The sequence below is a fragment of the Acinonyx jubatus genome, chromosome X (assembly GCF_027475565.1).
Source record: "Acinonyx jubatus isolate Ajub_Pintada_27869175 chromosome X, VMU_Ajub_asm_v1.0, whole genome shotgun sequence".
Classification (NCBI taxonomy): domain Eukaryota; kingdom Metazoa; phylum Chordata; class Mammalia; order Carnivora; family Felidae; genus Acinonyx; species Acinonyx jubatus.
In genome coordinates this window covers 90,685,435-90,708,814 of record NC_069389.1, presented here as the reverse complement: position 1 = coordinate 90,708,814, position 23,380 = coordinate 90,685,435, and the positions used below count along the sequence as shown (strand labels likewise).

The 23,380-nt window shown below is 42.0% G+C and overlaps 1 pseudogene; it reads right to left on the bottom strand.

The window, feature by feature from the left end:
• Positions 1-1,388: 1,388 nt before the first annotated feature.
• Positions 1,389-2,055, bottom strand: LOC113597841 (14-3-3 protein epsilon-like; annotated as a pseudogene).
• Between the last annotated feature and the right edge of the window lie 21,325 nt (positions 2,056-23,380).

The following is a 23,380-nucleotide window of genomic DNA, read 5'->3' as shown; positions in this document are numbered from 1 at the left end:
TTTATTTTGGGAGAGAGAGCGAGTGGAGGAAGGGCAGAGAGAGAGACAGAGAGACAGAGAGGGAGAGAGAGAGAATCCCAAACAGGCTCTGCACCAAATGTGCCGAGCCCAATGCGGGGCTCGAACCCAAGAACTGTGAGATCGTGACCTGAGCTGAAACGAAGGGTCCGATGCTTAACTGACTGAGCCACCCAGGCATCCCAATATTGAGCATTTTTAATTAAGATTTGCTTTATTTAACTTTAATGTTAATCCCATGCAGTGGTTAAATAAGGCCAGTACATATTCTGTATCTGTGGCTCCAGACGGATATCCAATAGTACAAATGAGCTTCAAGTTACATATAATGAAAAAAAAAAAAAAAGTTGAGGGAGTGAAGTGGGGGAGGGTCCCTGGGGGAAGGGGAAAGGGAAGGGGAAGAAACAAATAATATAATGCCCATGAAGACTTTTCCATACCACCTTCAACGGTAGCCTGTTTGAGAGGAAGGAAAAGGATACCACTTACACCTCCGTAATATGATGAACCCGTCTTGTAGATGCTTGCATCACTTAGAAGTCTAATGGCTTTTGACCTAATTTCTATTTCTTTTTTTAAGTTTATTTATTTATTGCGGGAGGGAGTGGGGGGAGGGGCAGAGAGAGAGGGAGACAGAGAATCCCAAGCAGGCTCTGTGCTCTCAGCACAGAGCCGGACGCGGGCGGCTCGATCCCCCGACTGCGAGACCATGGCCTGAGCCAAAACCAAGACTCGCATGCGTAGCCAACTGGGCCACCCAGGCACCCCTGTAATTTCTATTTCCAATGGTGGTCTTGCCACATTTGGCAGGAGATAATATGGTAATGCTGAAAAGGCTTCTGTGCAGTCCTGTTAGTGTCTTAAATGAATCTAAAAGAAATGCATTCTTGCCTTTAAGAACTTTTGAACAATGTAAAAAAAAAAAAACCCCAAAAAACAACAGGGCAGAAACCTCAATTCTGAGACCAACTATAAAAGTCAGATTTGGTGTTCCTTAGTGACTCTGGAGGAATTGCCAAGGGCGGGGTGGGGTAATGGAAAGGAGTAGGGTGGTCAGAGGTGGTTTCTCTTGATGGCTTTTAGGTCTCACTGCCTTTCGTCTTCTACCTCCTGCAGAAATTCTTTTTTTTTTCTTTTTTTTTTTAATGTTTTTATTTATCTTTGAGCTAGAGCGCGAGTGGGGGAGGGGCAGAGAGCAAGGGAAACCCAGAATCAGAAGCAGGCCCCAGGCTCCGCGCCGTGGGAGCACAGCACAGAGCCCACGCGGGGCTCGGACTCAACGCACCGCGAGATCACGATCAGCGCCGCAGTCGGACGCTTAACCGACGGAGCCACGCAGGCGACCCTGCGGACATTCCTTATTCTGCTCTTTAACCATCACCCTGCACGTCTGAAGTCCATAGTATCAGATTAGAATGTAACAACCGCATCCTGAGGATAGAGTCCCCAGAGCTTCTTTCACTCTGTGTATCCATTTCTGTAATTGTATCATCAAAAGCCACTTTGGCCAACCTGCAGGCATGGTCAGAGGAATTAAGAAAGTCACAGTAGAGTATGGAAACTTTGAGAGCAAGATCTCAGTGGATGAGGGACCACGGTCGAAGTTCTAACGTTGCAGTATCCTTAGCAGCCTTAAAGCCACTGTGATAGCCCCTTTTTCATTTTATAATGAGAAAACCTTGGACTCGCCAGTGTTAGCTGCTGGAATGAAGTGTTTGCCCAGGGTGCATCCAAACTGTCAGAAAACATTGGCCCTAGCTCAGTCGCAACCACTTGCCAAGATGCCTGAATTGTTTTTAGTTTATCTACTCCTTCCATGTTTTCTTCTATCTGCTTAGTGCTGCTGCTGATTCTCCAGGAAGATCTTCTAGCCCACTCCAATGGCATTTTTATATGCAGTAGGTAGGAGGCTTCTTCCTTTGACTATCATCTCGACATTCGTCCCTGCTACTTTCTTCATTCATTCTACCATTTCAATCTATCATTAAGCCCGTTTGGCCAGCTTCACCTGGACACCAGATCCTCCCGAGCATCCATGGTGGCAGCAGTTCCGGTGGGGTCTCTGTGACAGATCTAGCAAAATTCTCCTCGCATCTTTTAAGCCAGAACAAGGCCATACATATCACTACACCAAAGCTGTAAGGGGGTCTAGGGAAGTGAGGACCTGACATTCCCATGCTCTATTATTAACCGTGGACTCTGATGGCCAATAAGAAGTAAAAGGGGATTGGCTAATGTGTAGGCAACTAAAAGTGGCTGCTACCACTATGCACAGTAGCCAAATTATGGAAAGAGCCCAAATGTCCACCGACTGATGAATGGATTAAGAAGAGGTGATATATATATATATATACACACACACACACACACACACACACACACACATATACACACACACACAATGGAATACTGCTTGGCGATTAAAAAGAATGAAATCTTGCCATTTGCAACAACGTGGATGGAACTAGAGTGTATTATGCTAAGCAAAATAAGTCAGGCAGAGAAATACAGATACACGATTTGAGTCACATGTAGAATTTAAGAAACACAACAGATGAACACAGGGGAAGGGAAGGAAGAATAAGATAAAAACAGAGAGGGAAGCAAACCATAAGAGACTCTTAAATACAGAGAATGAACCGGGGGTTGCTAGAGGGGAGGCAGGTTGGGGGATGGGTTAAATGGGAGATGGGCGTTAAGGAGGGCACTTATTGGGATGAGCACCGGATGCTGTATGTGAGTGATGAATCAGCGGGTTGTACTCCTGAAAGCAATACTACACTGTATGTTACCTGTGAGAAATAAGTCCACTGGCCCAATCAAAGGAGGGACGCAGAGACTGGGAGCACAGTGAAGCAAGGCTTTAGTCAACGTTCTTGCAAGAGCAGATGTCTGATGGACAGGCACACCCGGGGCAGTTACAGCAGGCAATTTATCTCCTAGCAAGAAGTCCCTCCCCTGATTCCTCATTGGCTGAGTACCACAGAGGTTACAGCCTTACCCGGTTGTCGCCTATACCCATGTAAGGCAAAAAATAGTCTGATTGGAACAAGTGTACCTTCCTGAGGTGATGCAGAGACTTCCAGTCCCTCCTCTCTTTACTCGATGGCACATGCTCATTGCAAAGCCCCTCCACAATAAGCCCGCGAAATGGAGAGGGGAAGAAGAACCAGGAAGTGAAGTGTCTAAAGGTTTGGGACTCCACCGTGTGTGTGTATGTGTGTGTGTGTGGGGGGGTGTGTGTGTGTACATATTTCTAGTAGGTTGTAAACCTGCAGTTAACTGGACAGCACAGTTTTATTTAGCATTGCTGAAAATGAATCATCTCCCTTACTTCTCACATTAACTAATCTGAATTTAGGTAAATAAATTTAAAATGTAAAAAAGAGAAAAAATAAATAAAAGTGTCTGCTATGGTCATCCACTAAGGGAAAAAAAAATGATTGGGCTATTCTTAGATTTTCAATAATACAGAGGCTAAAAATAAAATAATATCAGAAAAATTTTGTAAATCATATATATATATACACACACGGGTATACATACACATGTATATATGTGTTTACACATGTATATGTACATATAAGTACACAAATCATAAGTCTATATAATTTATTGAATTTTATACACAATGAACATAGTTATAAAGTCACCCGGATTAAGAAATAGACTATTACTAGCATCCCAGAATCCCCTCTTTTACCGATCAGCTCTCCAGATGTAAGCATTATCTCAACTTCCAACATCTCTTATTAATTTTGCCTGTCTTAAAATTTTCTATAAAAATCAAATAAATTTTTTTTTATAAATTGAAGAATACAGTATGTGCATTCTGTTGTGTTTGGCTTTTATTCAGTCACTTTTGCACAAATTGAAGTTGAATTTGGTTCATGCTGAACTCTTTCCCCTATTGTAGTAGTATTACTCAATAAAATCTACCCTTACCACTTTAAGTAGTATCTGGATTTATTTATCTTTCACAGCAATTAAGGACATAGAGCATAGCCAGGCTACAGTGTTTCAAATCCCAGCAGAACCACCAGCTTGGTCAAGTACATAACTTCTATGTATCTCAGTTTCCACATCTGAAAATAGGAATAATAATAATAATGATAATAATAGGTTTGTAGACAGGATCACATGAGCTAATCCACGTAATTAACTTAGAAGAGAGCCTGGCACATAGTAAAGGCTACATGATGGTTTTACTAATTACTATCACTGTTCCTCAGCAACGTGCTTCGTCGAAATTGGTGGAAAATTGACATAGAGGGAAATATCTGCATAAATATTTGTAACGTTTCTGTCAAAGAGTGACTTTTAAAAAATGTCTTCATGGGGCGCCTGGGTGCCTCAGTCGGTTAAGTGTCTGACTTTGGTTCAGGTCATGATCTCATGGCTTGTGAGTTCGAGCCCTGCATCAGGCTCTGTGCTGACAGCTCAGAGCCCAGAGTCTGCTTCAGATTCTGTGTCTCCCTTGCTCTCTGCCCCTCCCCTGCTCACACTCTCTCTGTCTCTCTCTCGCAAAAATAGACATTAAAAAATTTTTAAAACGAGTCATCATAAGTTAATAATAGGAATGAATGTTCTGATAGAAATGTTGGTAAAAAGCAGCAACAGACAATTCATAACAAAAACAAAAATCCGTCAATAAATGTATGAATGCAATTCGACCAAAGAAGAAATGCTAACAAACAAACAAACAAACAAACAAACAATATATAAGAACGAACAATGAGACATCATTTATCTTTCTGAGCCTGGCAAAGATGAAAGAATAAAAGAAAACTAAAATACCCAATGTTGGTAAACATGTAGGAAAATGAACACTCATTCTTGGTGTCTTAAAGTTTCAAAATAGTACAATTCTCCAGAAAGTTATGTCAAGGAGTATAGAAATTTTTATATGTGTATATATACTAAAGAAATAACCCTACTAGGAAGATATCTTCATAAAATTATTGGAAAAAGGAAAAATATGTATGAAAATAGTAGTCTTTGAATTGCTTATAAATGCAAAAAAAAAAATACAAATGCAAATGCCCATCCATAGAGGTTTGGTTAAATAAATTATGATATTTCCACATAAGAGAATGTTAGAAAGCTATTTACAAATGATGCTACTTTATTTAGTGAATAAAATTCATTAACTAGAGAAAATGTCCACAACACAATGATGCATGAAAAAAGCAGATTGTGCAACAGCATGTAAAAATGTGATAGTTTTATCTAGTTGGCAGGATTTCACTGATAGAAACAAATCATCTTCTAGTTTTCATATTACTTGAATTTTCATAAATATTTATTTTTGGAAGCTAAAAAAAATTTGAAAACAACAAAAGTGGCACGGTCTTTAGTAGATGAAGAACGAATATAGAAATTTTTAGGACAAAAGCAGTGAGATTAAAACAGTGCTCAGAGGGGCGCCTGGGTGGCGCAGTCGGTTAAGCGTCCGACTTCAGCCAGGTCACGATCTCGCGGACCGTGAGTTCGAGCCCCGCGTCGGGCTCTGGGCGGACGGCTGAGAGCCTGGCGCCTGTTTCCGATTCTGTGTCTCCCTCTCTCTCTGCCCCTCCCCCGTGCATGCTCTGTCTCTCTCTGTCCCAAAAAGAAATAAACGTTGAAAACAGTGCTCAGAAAGAGCCTACTTTCCCAGCATTATGTAGTAGGGCTGCTCGCAAGGAACATCCTACGAGAGTTCAGTTAGAAAGGCACCTGTGGTCTTAGGGCAATTTGGAGAAACGTGACATAGGCCCCAAATGTAACTTAGTTATTGACTAGGGCTAGGGACTAAAATTAAAACAAAACAGAACAAAACATATATATATGTTCCTTCTCAAGGAGGAGAAGACTTCCTTCTTGAGCAATGTCGCCATTGGTGAGCCATGGCACTATCGGTTAGAGATTAACTGGACCTAAATACAGACTTTGAGTGATTGTAAAAGAAGATGATTGAGGGGCACCTGGGTGACTCAGTCAGTTAAGTATCCGACTCTCGATTTCGGCTTAGGTCATGATCTCATAGTTCTTGAGACGGAGCCCTGCGTCAGGCTTTGCAATGTCAGCGTGGAGCCTGCTTGGGATTCTCTCTCTACCGCTCTGCCCTTCCCTAGCTCACACTCTCTCTCTCTCTCTCTCTCTCTCTCTCCCTTTCTGTCTCTCTCAAAAGAAATAAATAAACATAAAAAATTTAAAAATGAAGAAACTGAAGTACAGAGAAAACACACTCGCTCAAGGTCATGCGATTACTTATTAAAACCCCAGCCTGAGGTGTTTGGGATGCATATGTGAAAGTGCTTGTCAAATTTAACTCGTAGCCTGTGAAAGAATAAGAATATTGGCAGAAGTTGTAAACAGGTGGTTCCGAGGCATATCCAGCTTGTCGATCGCTTTGTTTGGCCAACACAGTGTTTGCCGTTTGCTTGTTTATTTCATTTAGTTTTTAAAATATGGTAGATGTTTTAAAGTCACAAAAGTCCACATAATATTTCAGACCAGCAGTTGTTTTGTTTTGTTCTGTTTCTTTTCAGAATCAGAAGTTCTGGCAATACTCATTCCTGCACTGCAGCCATCTGTCGGGTCTGAGCTGAGGCAGTCCCCTTTACAAGAGGCACGCACTCACCACGGAGCTTGCCTTCCTCCCTTATACCATCTGCACGGCCATATTGGAATTTATGGTGTCTGCTATAACACACACAAAGACCATTAATAAGGCCCTTAATTGTCTGTAAAGATTAAAAGACGACAATTTACTCTTTTGTAACCCAGATATGACTGTCATTGGGTGAAGACAGAAACGATTCAAGCTAACCGGTAATACATCCTGTCATTTTCTATTCCCTGACAAAGAAAATCCACTCTACCAGCAGTGTTTTGTTTTTTTTTTTTTTCTCAGAGAGGGAGAGAGTGCACACCTGGGAGAGCAGGAAAGGGGTGGAGGGAGAGGGAGAGAGGGAATCTTAAGCAGGCTCCACGCCCAGTGTTGAGTCTGATGCGGGGCTCGATCTCCTGGCCATGAGATCATGGCCCGACCTGAAATCAAGAGTCAGATGCTTAACCAACTGAGCCACCCAGGCGCCCCTCTACTAGCAGTATTAAAACACTGAGATTTTGGTGATGATTTTGTTCTGGGAATGGGGGTTAGGTTTACGTCAAACCCTGAAGGAAAATTATAAGAAAATATCGGTGAAGTACCTCTGTTGTTCCTCTAAAGTTCTCCTTCAACCATCAGTGCCCCCGTTTCCCCCAGGCCTGGCTTTTAGCCAGTCTACTTTGCTGGCTTTGGCTTCCCAAATCAAGCACTCCACACCTCCAATGATCCCTCCTTTTCCTATGTAGAGAAATTCCACTCTTTCTTATTCTTTTAGCTTATAATGTAACTCCAGTAACAAAGGGCCGACCTTAGGATCAACTTGCTGTAGAAATTACACGGTGATTATAAATAACAAATTATTTACATGTTTCCCAGTCACATGTTTCCCCCTTTTACGCTTGTATTTTAATTCCTCCAAAGTCATGACTATTCTGCATCATTGAGACAGCAGTAGACTTAAAGAAAAAAAAAAAAAAGAACCACATTTTACCCTGTGTCTGCCACCTGCTAACTGGATAACGTAGGGTGAGTCGCATACCTCTTGCGTTCTGCGACTTTTCTTTTGTACGATGAGAATATAATAAGCACACGTCCTTTCTAACAAGGTTATTATTAATATCAAGTGCAGTTTCTAGCTTGAAAACATGTAGAAAATAAAGATTGTGATTCAAAAAAAATTTAATGTTTATTTACCTTTGAGCGAGAGAGAGAGAGAGAGAGAGAGAGACATAGCGCAAGTTGGGGAGGGGCAGAGAGAGAGGCAGACACAGAATCCGAAGCGGGCTCCAGGCTCCGAACTGTCAGCACAGAGCCCAAAGCTCAAACTCATGAACTGCGAGATCATGACCTGGGCTGAAGTCGGACACTTAACTGACTGAGCCACCCAGGCGCCCTAAGAATGTAATTTTTTAAAGTGCATTTTCAAATGTTCTGGAAGTTAGGTTTTCATACGATGAACATCTTTCTTGAATTAGTATACTCCATGCACCGTGTTGGATGTTTTGCAAACACTTCTTATTTTAATCTTCTCTGCAACCCGTTGAATTAGCAGCGATGTGCATTTTCCACTTAAAGAAACTGACGCCCGGGCAAGTTAAAAAAAATTCCCAAAGGCCATCTGTCTGAGTGAAAAGCCCATGTTCTTTTGATGACACTGCAGTGTCATCTGCCCATTAATTTGGAACTCTCTGGATGTGTCTAGGGAGGATTATAAAATTATTTGACTTTACAAAAACATTTTTATACTCAGGTACGCAGCCTCGGGGGTAAAAACGCTAGGCCAACTGAGGATCTTTTCTACCAAGGACTTAGTGTTTAAGTGCAGTATTTAGTGTAAGTACGGTATTTATATAGCAATCAATTCTATTTACGAATAGTCTTATTCTATTCAGTGTTACCTATCAACCATTTCTGGCTTCTTGCAAACCGGGAAGCAACCACAGAAGATTAGGCTCCAGGGGGGTGGAGACAAACTATCATATACATGTGATTGTTTAAATACGCTGGAACAATATGGGGCCCCTGGGTGGCTCAGTCAGTTGAGAGGCCAACTTCAGCTCAGGTCATGATCTCGAGGTTTGTGAGTTCGAGCCCCACCTCGGGTTCTGTGCTGACCGCTCAGAGCCTGGAGCCTGCTTCAGATTCTGTGTCTCTCCCTCTCCTCCATTCACGCTCTCTCTCTCTCTCTCTCTCAAAAATAAACATAAATATACTAGAACAATACTTTGGACCAAAAAAGCTGATGGGGCTAGTGGATGTTGTGCAGGTAGGAACTGCACTGAAAGCCCCCAATGACCACCAAATACATCAAGCCTATCTTTTGTTTGGTTTGCATTTTCAAATGGTCTTGGGCTAAAATGGCAACCCTGTCTCAATGCATCCTTGTCTTTGGAGAGGTTCTCGGCAATGTTCTTCGACGGACAGCATTGGAAGAGGACGGAATGATTTAGCAAAAAGCACTGAAAAGAGTTCCACTTGGTGTTTTCCAATGTTACAGAAGAAAGTGTTTTGAGAAAACAAATATTAATGTTCATTTCTTCTCACTAGGTGAGAATTGAGTTTCCAATTTGATTGACAATGTTGTGATATCAGAATAAAATTAAGTTTGTATGCTAATAAGAGATGTTTCCTATTTCATTCTTCTGGTAATACTTCCAAGGCCTCAATTCTATTTTGGCTGAAAGTAATAACAGAGAATTAAATGCTAATGTGATTTTGCCCCCTCTGCTATCCATAGCCAACTGTTTTCTTAGGCACTTCCCTTTTGGATATAAAAGTTTCCTTGGATATTAAGCTTCTTTAACCTTAAGACTCTAGAAGATAATATCTGGCACGCCTGGGTGGCTCAGTCGGTTGGGTATCCGACTTGGGCCCAAGGTCATGATCTCACACTACGTGAGTTCGAGCCCTGCATCGGGCACTGCGTTGACAGCTCGGAGCCTGGAACCTGCTTCCGATTCTGTGTCTTCCTCTCTCTTGGCCCCTCCCCTGCTCTCCCTCCCTCTCTCTCTCTCTTTTGCTCTCTCAAAAATAAATAATAAACATTTAAAAAATGTCCTCGGCCATCCCCGCTCTCCCTTCCTCAGGCTTGAGGCTAGTATATAGTTAGAGAAAGGAACAAACACAACCGGCAATGGTGACTTCTAACTTGTTGAAAATGAGAAATCTATAGGAGTTCACATGGGGGGCCTCAAGGACATATGGAGAAGCTAGAACTTAGAAGGAAACTATCTTATATATGCTGATAGGACCAAGAGAAAAGCTGAACTGTGATTTCTACAACAAGATAGTTAAAAGGGCTGCGGACGTTTTTATTTTCTTTAAAGATAATGATAGTTTAAAAAAAAACATATTGTCACAGGGATAACGGTCTCCTATCGCTACGTAAATGTCAAGGGGAAGTCAGTATACCTATTTCCTGAAAATATTGGATTGATCCTTTGTGCCAGTTTAGTACAAAAAACACTATTATGCCCAATAATAGATGTACACCAAGCCATTTTATCCCAAGTACAGAGGTGTGGTTGAATAACAACTGTACCGTAGTCTATTAATAACTACCTTTTTTTTATATAAATACAGAGGAACAAGGAATTATTACCTGCTGTGGCAATCAATTAACTCTGCCAAGAAAGAAGGAAAACAACAGATTCAGTCATTTTGTGATTATTCTCATTTTAGGGCATGTTACGTATATTAAGACAAGGTATGAGTGTAAAAGACTACGACTAGTGTTTAAATAGGCACACGGCCTTATTACATTTCAGTGAATTTTGTCTTCTTCAAAGTAATCATCTTGGCTTTATACTTGATAACTATGGGCTCCAAACTGTCCAGGACAGGTAATCCAGATGACCCATAATTTGATTATTCTCAATAAAGGTGATTCACTCAAGGTAGAACGTGACAGTACTTAATCGGAATAATTTTTAAGACGTTTTACAGATATTTAGAAATCAGAAAAAAAATACTCAGCTGAATTATGTGTTGTGATTTGGAGTTCGGCAAATATAGTTACAGAAAAGATGGCGTTATTCTAGCAACGTGTGGAATTCTTCCGGCAACTGCCACCAGAATCAGCTTATGAGTCGCACAAGGAAATCACTGTTATTACTTTATCTCACTGTGAGATATGTTCCTACAGCCGAGCATAAAAGCATCTCAGCATCCCATTTTCTCTGCACAGGTTTCCTAAGCTGACTTCTGAGTACAGCGTTTCCATAATAAACTGACGTACTTAAATGTAAAAAAGAACATGATTCCCATTCTTAGTGGTTTCCTTACTAAAGTGTTTGAAAAGGTTGAATTCTGAGAACAGGAGTATAATGAGGTCTAGGATTACATTATCACATTAGCATATTACATTAAATGCATTGAAGACATTGATCCTAGGGATTGAAAATACCCTCCTCATTTTCACATATAACTTTCCTAGGGACGAATCCATGAATCTATAACAATCGAGTGATCTATTTGTGCCTAGTACTGTGGTCAAGTGCAGAAAGGCACCATCCGTTCCAATTTTAATAATGAAGGGCAGATGAACTAAGAAATTAAATCATTAGCCTGACTTCACATAATGACACATTGGCAGTCCCAGCAGAGAAAGCCAGCTTTCTTAATCTTGACCCAGTGATCTTTCATGAATAACTCTTTTTTTCTCTTTCTCACTCTAAATGTGTGTGGCCGTTCCTGTGTGTGCTCACTCACATGCACACACGCGCGCACACACATCGTTTGTAACCCTCTTTTCTGAAATATTTAAAATCATGACAGCTAATGGTCTTTGTGCTGACCACGTTGTATCTCCTTAAGGGGGTTCAGAGTGAAGTATGGGGATGTGAGATGTAGGGAGAGGGAATGAAATCATAGCATGAATTAGGACACGTCTCTTAAAGAAAATTTAAAAACACTGCAAATCCACAAGTAACCTGATTGGGCTCACCTATTTGAACAAATGATCCACAGAGAGAAGATACCAACTGATCAGGAGAGAAAATGGAAAAATGCCAGAGTCTTAGAATGTTACGTTTATAATTTGCTTACCTCTGGCTTACAGGCACCCTGACATATCTCACACATATACTCTGAATTGCTGGCTGAGTGAAGAATCAGTTATGCATCAGTGAGGAAAGGTAGGGAAAATGGTTGGGGTAACAGGTGCAGTCCCATAATGTCAACCTAACAAAAAAGCCCACATAAATCTGAGGACGGGCTGGTAGAATTACCAGATTTTCTGATAAGATGTTAAAGGCAATTTTTCATACCTCTTCTGAACCACAGTTGTCCTTATCATTGTGATGCTTGGGTCCCAACAAAAATGTTTATATATTTGGGGTAAACGATCGTAATGAACTGTTACCGGCTGAATTTGTCATTCCTTATGTACAGGTAGGCACCGTGTCGCATATTTTTACCAGTTTATGCTCACAATGGTCTTCTGAGATAGGTGCTATTATTATCCCTATCCTACAGGTAAGAAAATTCAAGTTCAGGGAGCTTAAGCAACATGTCTTTTATCACACTACAAAATACTGATGGAATTAAAGCTCCCGGTTAGGTTGGTCTGACTCCATTTGGGCCACATAATAGCCCTGTAGGGAAAGTGAGTAGAAAAATGGAGTCTCCTGCTAGGTTCTTCATTCATTCTTTCATTAAACAATTATTTGACCTATATCCAGGTCACTGCGTGTGCACTGAGAATAATACAGTGATAAACAAAACAGACCTGGTGACTGTTCTCGTGGAGCTCACCATTATTGGGGAAATATCATTATAAACAAAATCTCTTCCCAGCCCGGAAAACCTCTCTACAAAAGTAGCAAAGAAAAAGATTTCATTATTGAATAAGAGTAATGCACAATAAGAATGCAATGCACATTGTAGGTAATGCGCTAAAGACGTCGTTAAGACAAGAAGAAATACCACTCTTTTATATAGCTAAATAGATACAACACACTAGATTCATGATATCAGGGCACCTGGGTGGCTCTGTCAGTTAAGCGTCTGATTCTTTTTTTTTTTTAATTTTTTAATGTTTATTTTTGAGAGACAGAGACACAGAGCATGATAGGGTGAGGGGCAGAGGGACAAGGAGACCCAGAATCTGAAGCAGGCTTCAGGGTCAGAGCTGTTGGCACAGAGCCCGACGTGGGGCCCGAACCCACGAACTGTGAGATCGTGACCCGAGCCCAAGCCTGATGCTTAACCCGCTGAGCCACCCAGGTACGCCTTAAGCGGATGACCCTCGATCTCAGCTCAGGTCATGATCTCACAGTTTGTGGGTTCAAGCCCCACGTCTCTTGACAGCACAGAGCCTGCTTGGGATTCCCTCTCTCTCTCTCTCTCTCTCTGCCCCTGCACCACTGGTGCTCTCTTTCTCTCTCTCAAAATAAATAAACTTGAAAAGAATTTCATGTTCTCATGATCACATTGCTAATTTTCTCCTCTCTTTAGGATTGAAGGTAGGTTTTGCCCTTTGGAGTCAGGTGACAGCTAAACTTAGGTCTACATCATCCTAGGACACTGGGAGATAGGGCCTTATATTATTTGATGATTACATTTCAACAAGATGACTCTCGGGTCCTCAAGGAAATATTCCTGAGGGATGACACTGGCAAAAGTTTTGTTTAGTCATTAAAAAGATTTACATATATTTGAAGAGGACTGGGAAAGAAATTCTGAAAGAAAAAGGCAAAGGAGAATCTCTTCCCTTCTTTTCAATAGGGAGAAATTTAAGTCATTTATGTTTGCATTTGCTCTTACACCATTAAGTGGGGTAAGTAAAAACTTGAATAAATAGAGAGTTATATATTCTGATAAAGTCTATGAAACCAGTATTTTATAAGGGGAAATAGGAAGTGGGGAGGCTTAACGTAGTATAGGAATCACTCCCCAAAGAAAGTTATTTTTATGATGCATCCTGAGCTGGGGCGCCTGGGTGGCTCAGTCGGTTGAGTGTCTGACTTCGGCTCAGGTCATGATCTCATGGTTCTTGGGTTCGAGCCCCCTGTAGGTCTCTCTGCTGCCAACCCAGAGCCCGCTTTGGATCCTCCTCTGTCCCCGTTTCTCTCTGCCCCTCCCCCACTCACGTGCACAGACACTCTCTCTGAAAAATGGATAAAACATTTTTTTCAAAAAAAGATGCATCCTGCCCCTGACGCGGGAATTAGTTTCTTGGTGAATAGGAGGAAAATTGTTCCAGGAAAAGGCCACACACAACGTGTGTGAAAGTTCTGAGATGGGAGAGTGCTCACTGTCCTCGAGTGTCTAAAGGAAGGCTATTGCTAGAGCAAAATGAACTAGACAGCAACTGACATGAGGATTGCATAGGTGGGTAGAGTTACAGTATCTCTTAACCACCGGATATGTGGAAACAAGGGAAACATGACTGTCCTCTGAGATTGAAGTTTTATTTATTTTTTATTTAAAAAAAATTTTTTTTAATGTTTATTTATTTTTGAGACAGAGAGAGACAGAGCATGAACCGGGGGGGGGGGGGGGGGGGGAGGGCCAGAGACAGGGAGACACAAAATCTGAAACAGGCTCCAGGCTCTGAGCTGTCAGCACAGAGCCCGACACGGGGCTTGAACTCACAGACGGCAAGATCACGACCTGAGCCGAAGTCGGCCGCTCAACCGACTGAGCCACCCAGGCGCCCTGAGATTGGAGTTTTAAAACAAGGAGAGTAGAAAGTCGTTCAGGCCACTGAAAAAAAGAAAATGGCGCCAGGATTTGTAAGCCTGGACAGGGGCTCGAGGGCAATTAGTATTACACCTAAAGAAAGGAATTGGTCAAGATTGCCACACTGTGCACTTCAAAATTTGTCAAGAGAGCAGATTGTGTGTGACATGTTCTTATCACAATAAAAGATGACAGCGCGGCGCCTGGGTGGCTCGGTTGGTTCAGCCTCCGGCTCTTGATTTCAGCTCAGGTCATGATCTCACAGGTTGTGAGTTTGACCCTGCTGACGGTGCAGAACCTGTTGGGATTCTCTCTCTCCTTCTCTCTTACCCCTCCTGTGCATGCACACTTTCTCTCTCTCAAAGTAAATAAACTTGAAACAATGAAAATGCAAAGAAATAGAGGAAGCCACACTAAATCATATCAAATCGAATTGCTGAAGAGTAGTGGCCAAGAGAAACTCTTACAAGCAACATATATACAGAGCAGCAGAGAAAAGGAGGATACCAGGTCTCTCATTAGAAATAAGACAACGAGAAGATAGTAGGGCAGCTTTTTTAAGGTGCTAAAAAAAAAAGTTGGCCTGGACTTTTTTTTTTTTTTCCAACGTTATTTTTATGAGACAGAGCATGAACGGGGGAGGGGCAGACAGACAGGGAGACACAGAATCGGAAACAGGCTCCAGGCTCCGAGCCATCAGCCCAGAGCCTGACGCGGGGCTCGAACTCACGGACCGCGAGATCGTGACCTGGCTGAAGTCGGACGCTTAACCGACTGCGCCACCCAGGCGCCCCGGCCTGGACTTTTATAACCCAATGGAAATATCTTTTAATAGGAAAGGCAAAATAAAGACATTTTGAGAAGGAAAACAACGAAATAATTAATTGCCATCAGACCATTCCTACAAGAAATGTTAAAAGAAGGTCTTAGGCCAGAAACAAACTTACCAGATGGATATACGCATTTACACAAAAAGAATAAAGAGCATTGGAAATGGTAACCATGTTGGGTAAATGTATACCATTATTTCCTTATTATTTAAATGTCTTTTAAAATATAATGGAATTTCAGAAAAAAAAAACAAAAACCAAACCATTAGGAGAGTTGACCTGTAAAACGTAACAAAAACGTCACTAAGGCAAGCAAAGATAATCTCAAGCGAGCAGTATTCGGAGTGCCCTGGTCCAAAGATAAAATATGTTGTCCCTCTGGCAAGTACATCCTTATCATAGGAGTGCAATTAAATAGAAAACCTAATAAACTCTTCTTATCCTAAATTCAGATTCATCAATTAAAATTTAGATAATATTTAGGTATTCCATATAGGGGAGAAGACAAAAGGGAGAGAGAAGCAGAGTCCTGTTCCACCTGACACTTCTATTCCTTAATATCAAATTGCTATAAGATATTAAGTTAAGCTGAATGTGAGTTTGTTCTGTTGAAAATTCGTTCATGTCCACCAAAGCTAAAAGTCCGTAAGCGCCCACTGGGGCAGCTCTGGGGGCTTCCTCTCCGTTGCTATTCGGTTTCCTCTGGAAACTTCTATAGGCCAATTACTCATCATGGGTCTATTCACTTATTTTTCTTCACTTACAGGTTTTCATTCATCTCTTTTTTTCTCTATGTTGTTCGCCATTTATCTTGTCATGAAGATCCTTCTCCCCCAGCTGCCCATAAAACATAATGCATCTTTACCCCATATCTAGCCATTGCTGAAAATACAGATGACATAAAAGAATTGTTCTAAAAATATTTAGAGAGTAGTGAGTTCTTATTGGTTTTGTTTTCTTTTTCCTACCATCTGGCCCCCATTGTTTACTGAAGAGCAGGGGGATAAGATCGACTCTCTAACAGTGCCCTTAAGGACTCTTACTTGCTTATGATCTCAGAAACTGACATCTTCAATGACTCCCTTTGTTTTTAAGTTTTTATTTATTTATTTTGAGAGAGAGAGAGAGAGAGAGAGAGAGATTACAAGCAGGGGTGAGGGGCGGGGGGCGGGGGGAGAATCCCCAACAGGCTCCGTGCTCGCTGTGGAGCCTGACACGGGGCTTGATCCCATAACTGTGAGATCATGACCTGAGCCAAAATCAAGAGTCGGTCCTTAGCTGACTGAGCCACCCAGGTGCCCCTCCCTGACTCCCTTTTTGTACCAACTTTTGCCTCAATCATGTTACTATAGCTAAGTGTCTGCACACAGTATGTAGCAGTGTGGTGGGAAAGTACATATATACTGTAGCCAGGCTTCTTAGGTTCAAGTTCAGAGGCCAATCTTGGCTCTAGGGCGAGTTACGTGACCTTTTGTGCCTGTTCCCTCATTTGTAAAATAGGATCTAGTAATCTTATCTACCCCACTGAGGATGAAACACCACAGACTCAAAAAGTATCTATAAAGTACTTAAATGATAGCTAATACCATATTTTTCTATAGTTATCGTTCTATACTAACTTTACTCATATGAGACAACCAGCACCCATATGGGAGCTATACCCCCAGGAGGTAATCAGGTTTTGATAATGCCTTCTTCTTTCCAAATGGCAAGGAATAAAGTACCCCCATTATTTAAAATTCCCCGTTGAGTTACATGAGAAATGGTAGTTTACATAGGCTGTGGCATAGAAAAAAGATAACCTTCAGGATCTGGGTAATTACTCCTTGAACCTTAGGGGATGGAAAACTTTTCTTCTGCCCTCTTAGGTTCATGGTTGGGACTTGCAAATTAAGCTTATAAAATACAGATGAATAGGGAAAAAGGCAAAATGTTATTTCACCTGCCCCGGGGCTTTACATACACCCAAAAGTAAAAAGATCAAAAGAAGTGGTTAGACTTCAGGGTTGACATACCTTTTGAGCAAAGGGCAGTAAAACGTGAAGAAGTGAGTAGACAAAGAAAAGCGAGTCTGGGCTTCTAGGAGTAGTCAGCGTGGGAAGGTAAATATATGGGGGGAAATGAATGGTAGGGGAGGGGTATTTAGTAAGATTTGTTCAGGCTCATCTCAGTGCTATCTCCATCGCTGGTATTAAGAGTTGCTCTCTTCTCCTTGGCATGGGAGAGGGCAACATCTTCACAAAGGAAATTTATGCCCTGCTTTTAGATAGATAGGGGAGGCCAGAAAGTTCTTCATGTGTCTGTTTTTTTTTCCCCGTAGTTGCCTTCAACTCAAAATAATCCTTATGCCAAAGTCTCATATCTTGAGTGTCATATTCTGGATCTCACTAGAGTTCATGGATTTTACCTTTGGGTTGGAGAGACAGAATATAAATAAACAGAAAATACGTGTGATGTTGGGTAGGTAACACATCTTTTTCTCCCATCACAAGAACACATCATAAATTTTTATTTATTTATTTTTGAGAGAGAGAGAGAGAGAGAGAGAGAGAGAGAGAGAGCAAGCGAGCTGACTGGGATAGGGGCAGAGAGAGAGAGAGGGACAGAGAGAATCCCAAGCAGGCTCTGTGCTGATGCAGTGCAGAACCCAATGTGGGATTCAATCCCATGAACCGTGAGACTATGACCTGAGCTGAAATCGAGAGTCAGATGGATGCTTAACCGACTGAGCCACCCAGGCGCCCTGGGAACATCTTCTGTCTAATTTACCTTACCTCTAAATGTAAACCTTTTGGAAACTTTGGATTAAGCATAGTTAGTAATAATGTGAGCATAGGGCACAACTGATTGCAATATTCTGGGTCCTAAGTATCTGACCCTAAACTCCTGGGGAGCATCTGTGCTCCATAGCCACACTGAAGATCTCTACATCGTCCTTACCCAAATTATCACCCATTACACCTTCCACTGTATACTGGTTTCTGAAGGGACCCCCTTTACTCTTGGCAGAGGTACAAAGCAGAAATGATTAACACAAGCTCAAGGAATGATCGATTCTTTTCTGGCTCAGGTTACACGCCATTCCTCCTTCCTCTTGATCTCATGGAAGGTGCTACCCTTTCTGTGCTCAAGGGAATGACGTTCGGAAAATTGTTGTTAATAGTTCACCCTCACAAAAACAAAGCATCATCATCAACATCATCATCATCTCATCATTTTCAATAGCAACAGGAAATATTAACCTAAGGTAGCAACACGGACAGTTTTAATCTGGGAGGTTAACTGACTTGCTCAAAATCGCACAAGTTAATGGCAAAGCGAGAGATTGAACCTATAGTTCCTCATTTTAAAAGATCATGCTGAACTCTGAAACAGAACTGAAAGAACCTTTAAGGGATAAGAAAGGAACACAAAGGAAATTTTCCTCTGAAAACTTCCGGCACATAATAGATTCCTCTCAGTCTGTGGAAACACACCTATCAGGATGGGATAACGGAATTAGTGAAGGCTGAAAAATTCTGCTGGTCCAGGGATCACTTTACAAGTGGAAAAAGAGTGTTATTTTCAGCCTGACACAAGACGCTTCAAATCCTCAAATCCTCCTTCACAGCTGATCCAACTACAGGCCCAGCCAAGGCCTTTGTTTTACCAAGATAAGGGTATCGCCACGGAAACTTCACATAGAACTCTATAGAACCCAAATGGCGAGTTTCCTCATGAAAGGAGAAAAGAACATCACTGACACAGGAATATGAAATTAATTGGATCTATATTTCATTTCAGATCTCCACGTCACCGCTGATAAAGGAGTCTTTAATCTCCAATGTAGCAGGGCTCTGTATTGCAGACACAATTGATATCTATCCTCCAGACTAGCTCTTTGAAAGCTGCAGCCTTCATAACCTTACCAGCATTCAGGGGGATGATTCCTTACCACCTGCATTATCAGTTCTGTCCCTCTTATTAGAGCATCTGTCAAAAATGCAGTCTTGGAAAATGGTTATGATTTTAATCTGTCTGGTGGTTGCTTCTCATCCTATGAAATAAATTAATAACCTTTGGGGAAGAAAGCCCCCCTAAGGTCTCAATACTATTTCTGTAACACCAAAGTAATCTCAAATAATGAACATGCTCTGGAAGTTACTTTGTTCGAATTGCTAGGAAAATGTCTAAATGTCAAATAACCTTGACCTCTAAAACACCTACTAACTCCTAGTCAACATGGAAATATATTCACGTGTGCATATGTGAAACACACACTAAATACACAACAGGATACGTGTAAAGGGACATCAAATGGCGCCCACAGCTGAGCATGTTTCGGAACTGGCCCCCATACCACCAAAAAGAGAAGAAAGCATCTGGGGTGCCCAAGGGCGTCACAACAGTTAGGAAAACTCTATCAGTAGAAAGCACGTAATACTACATCAACAGGTGCTATGCCTGCATGGGCTGAACATTATTCACAGAGAGAGATTTTTTTCTTCTGACGAATTTTGTTTTCGTACTGTTTCTGAAAAAGAAGGATGTCAGATGATTGGAGAATGAGGGTACATGCTCTATAAGTATTTTGGATCTTAAATGCACGCGTGCGCGTGTACATTTGCACCAGGTTCCGTGACGTTGTAAAGGCCACAGGATGTGGGCAGGTGTTGTTTTCCGACCTCTCTCCAAATCACAGTCGGTGCTCTGCCACAGGCCCCTTCCATCCAGAGCAAAAGCCTCTCTCAAAAGCCCCCTGCAAGTTACCTAGTGAGATTAGCTGAATGTGTACAAGAGAAAAGAGAAAGGCTTGTCAGTTTAGTGTGGAGCCATGCGGAAGCAGAAAAAAATTAAGAGGAGCGGTGGGGAAAGAGACACTATTTAGGGGCGATCGGACCCCACTGCTCTCTGACGCTTTCTCCAGGCACATCAGACTCTCCTCAATGCTAAGAAACAGGGTATATTTAATGAGGTTCATTAACACCTTCAGCATACATTTCTAGACACGTGAAGTATCTAGATTATTTTACATCAGTACTAGATTTTTATGCTTGCAAGCCTTTAAAAATCAACCATTTTCGCCTATTTTCCACGCTACTTGATTGGTTTGTTAAAGGCTTCTCTCGTTCATTTGAGTTTTGCCTCAGCTGATTTTCTATACTTGATCTTACTTTTCTGGAACTCTTCTCCCCTGTCTTCATCTGTCTCCTGAAAGGCGGATACACTGAATACTGCCTCCTCTTGGGGTGCCTGGGTGGCCTCGTCGGGTTAAGCCTCCAACTTCGGCTCAGGTCATGGTCTCATTGTTCATGGGTTTGAGCCCTGCAACGGGTTCTGTGCTGACAGCTCGGAGCCTGGAGCCTGCTTCGGATTCTGTCTCCCTGTCTCTCTGCCCCTCTCCCACTCGCACTCTGTCTCTCTTTCTGTCTCAAAAATAAATAAACCTTTAAAAAAATTTTAAAAATTATATTTGAAATACTGCCTCTTCTTGTTCTGGAATTTCAAGAAGAGGAATGAGTGTCTGATGTGCTGATTTGAATAACACCACCCTCTCTGTGCTCGCCAGAAGTTCTCTTACTATGTGTCATGCTAATGGCCTGTGGCCTCCCAGAGAACTATATATGGAAAATAAATAAATACATAAGTAAGTAAATAAATAAATACAGAAATAGGAAATACATAAGACTTTCCGGGATTCTATTTACAGTTAAATAGTGCTGTGTTGTTGCTAACCTTCAGAATCCAATGGAATAACTACTCTCCACACCATTCTTACCAGTAACTACATCCATGTTATTTAGCTTACTGAATTGTGTTGCAGAAAAGGAATCTGGCAAATGGGTTTTGCTCCCTCTGAATAGGCTACAGGTGATGGACAGGGAAGAAGCTGGGCGTGGGAAATCGCGTCAGAGTATTTTCAATACGCGATCGCCACCAGCTTTCTTATCTCCTCGAGGCAGAACATTCTGCAGCCCCGCGAAGGCACTGTGCGATGGCCTTTGCCTACTCTGTATTCTTTGAAACCGCACCCCTACACCTGCACCCCAACTATCTTCGCTACACAGAATAAATAAATATATACATAAAGAGGATAGGCTGAGGAGATGAGACGGAGAATGCGACAGAATATGAGAGGAAAAGGGCAAAAACAACAAAAGACAAAAAGAGCTGGAACATGCAGAAATGGAACGTTGTAGGTGGACTGCAACAAACGTAGGTAGGCACAGAGAGTGATTATATTTTCAATCAATACTACTCCCTTTCTTTCTTGGATTCTGTAGGATAATTATCTATCATTTACTGTGCTCATTTGTGTTCACATTTGTTATTCAGAAATATAAAGCTCTGATCTCTCACATTTTGAACTCCAACAGCATAAAAAGAAAAAAGAAAAACCACCACAAGATAATGTACTATGATGAAAGCGATTTTGCCCAGGCAATTCAACCACAGTGTTGGCAGGAAGAGAGATAGTTTGAGAGGGAAGATGCGTAGTTGAATTTGGGAACAGGGTGTATTCGAGGTGGTGACAGCGTTTCCAAAGGCAGCTAATCCTGGCAACAGCAGAAAGCCAGCATGTGGATAGAGCGCGGGTGGGAATATGCGGCTGGTGAGTAAATTAGAGCGTCATCAGGAGAGACTGGACAATCAAAACGTCGGAAATGAACGCAGATAAAAACACATCCTGTAGGAATTCTGGGAAATACAGGCCCGGAGGAGAAAGTAGAGTCATCAGAGAGAGAGAGGGAGAGAGACAGAGAGCAATCAAATGGCATTTTAAATACACACGCTGTGCCTGGTCCTGTGCTAAACGCTGGGGATACAACGATCCCCCAAATATGGCCTCTGCCCTTAAGCTCCCAGTTTTCGTCCCAGAGAACAGATGTTCCGGCAACTACTGCAAAGAAGGCACAGCGTGGCCACAAAGCATCAATGAACTGTGGGGGGAAAGGTCATAAAATCACACAACTGATATGGCATTAGCAATGTCTAAAGGCTTTGCATAATTGTTTATTAAATCTCCACAAGTACATTAGGTGGAAGATGCCAATATCATGTTCATCTTCCAGATGAGGAGACTGAGGCCCGGAGAGCTTTAGTGATTTCCCCAAGAGCTCAAAGATTTGAACTGGTAGAGTGGGCAGGCAGTCTGGCTCCAGAAGACGTAAGCGTACCCTCCACACTTCAGAGGAAGAAACCAGACCATGAGGTATTGGGCTCGCTATTAAGGAATGTGTTAGGAATCAGTCAGGTATTCAAGGTTGGAGAAAGGTATTCTAGAAAAAGAGAGAAGCGTAAGCACCGAGCCATGGCATGGCCTATTGGCTATGTCAGTACCACCTGGCTATTTACACGGCATCCTGACTGGGAACCTAACCTTGATGGTCCCTAATGAAATGCTTTTGGCTGCAGTAGGTCACAGTTTTCTTAAATTACGTAAACTGGGGTGCCTGGGTGGCTCAGTCGGTCAGGTGTCCGACTCTTGATTTGGGCTTCAGATCGTGATCTTGCAGTGCGTGAGTTCGAGCCCGGCGTCATGCTCTGCGCTGACAATGTGGAGCCTGCTTGGGACTCTCTCTCTCTTCCTCTCTCTTTGTGCCTCCCCACCCCCGCCCGCTCATGCTCTCTCTCCCTCTCAGCCTGCCCCTTCCCCGCTCACATTCTCTCTGCTCTCTCTCCCTCTCTCAAAATAAATAAATACACTCTAAAAAAAATTTGAAAACTATTTTCTATGTATTTGATGCCTCCACTGGTCTCACTTTTAACTAAATGCTATATAAAACTATGTTCTCAATCGCAGGTGTTTTAGACAATCGTATAAAAGAAAATAAAAGTAGAAAAGCAGAGTGAAGTCCAGAATAACGACAAAAAAAAAAAATCTAAACAATCCAAAGCAGTTGGATTTACTTTGATTTATAAGTCACACGTCCCAGCTCAAAGACTCTGCCGAACCTCGCAGTCTGTGCCAAAACACGGACGAGAAATTTTTGTTGTTCTAATTCAACACGTAGCTGGTGTTTCTGCCTTCTCTCATAACCTTTATAGACCAATTATCACTCCCCACTTTCCTTCTCGAACCATCATTTCCCATCTTCCCCGGCTAGTCCTTGTCATCCCTCCTCCTTTCCTCTGCACATTTGTTCAATTTCCTTTTGTCAAGTAGTTGTTCTAAGTATCTCAGCTCATTCTCCGTAACGACCAACAGCACTGGCATCTTAAGGCAGAGAACACAAAACTGGGAGGTTGCTTTCTATGCTGATATGGGGCAGACCAA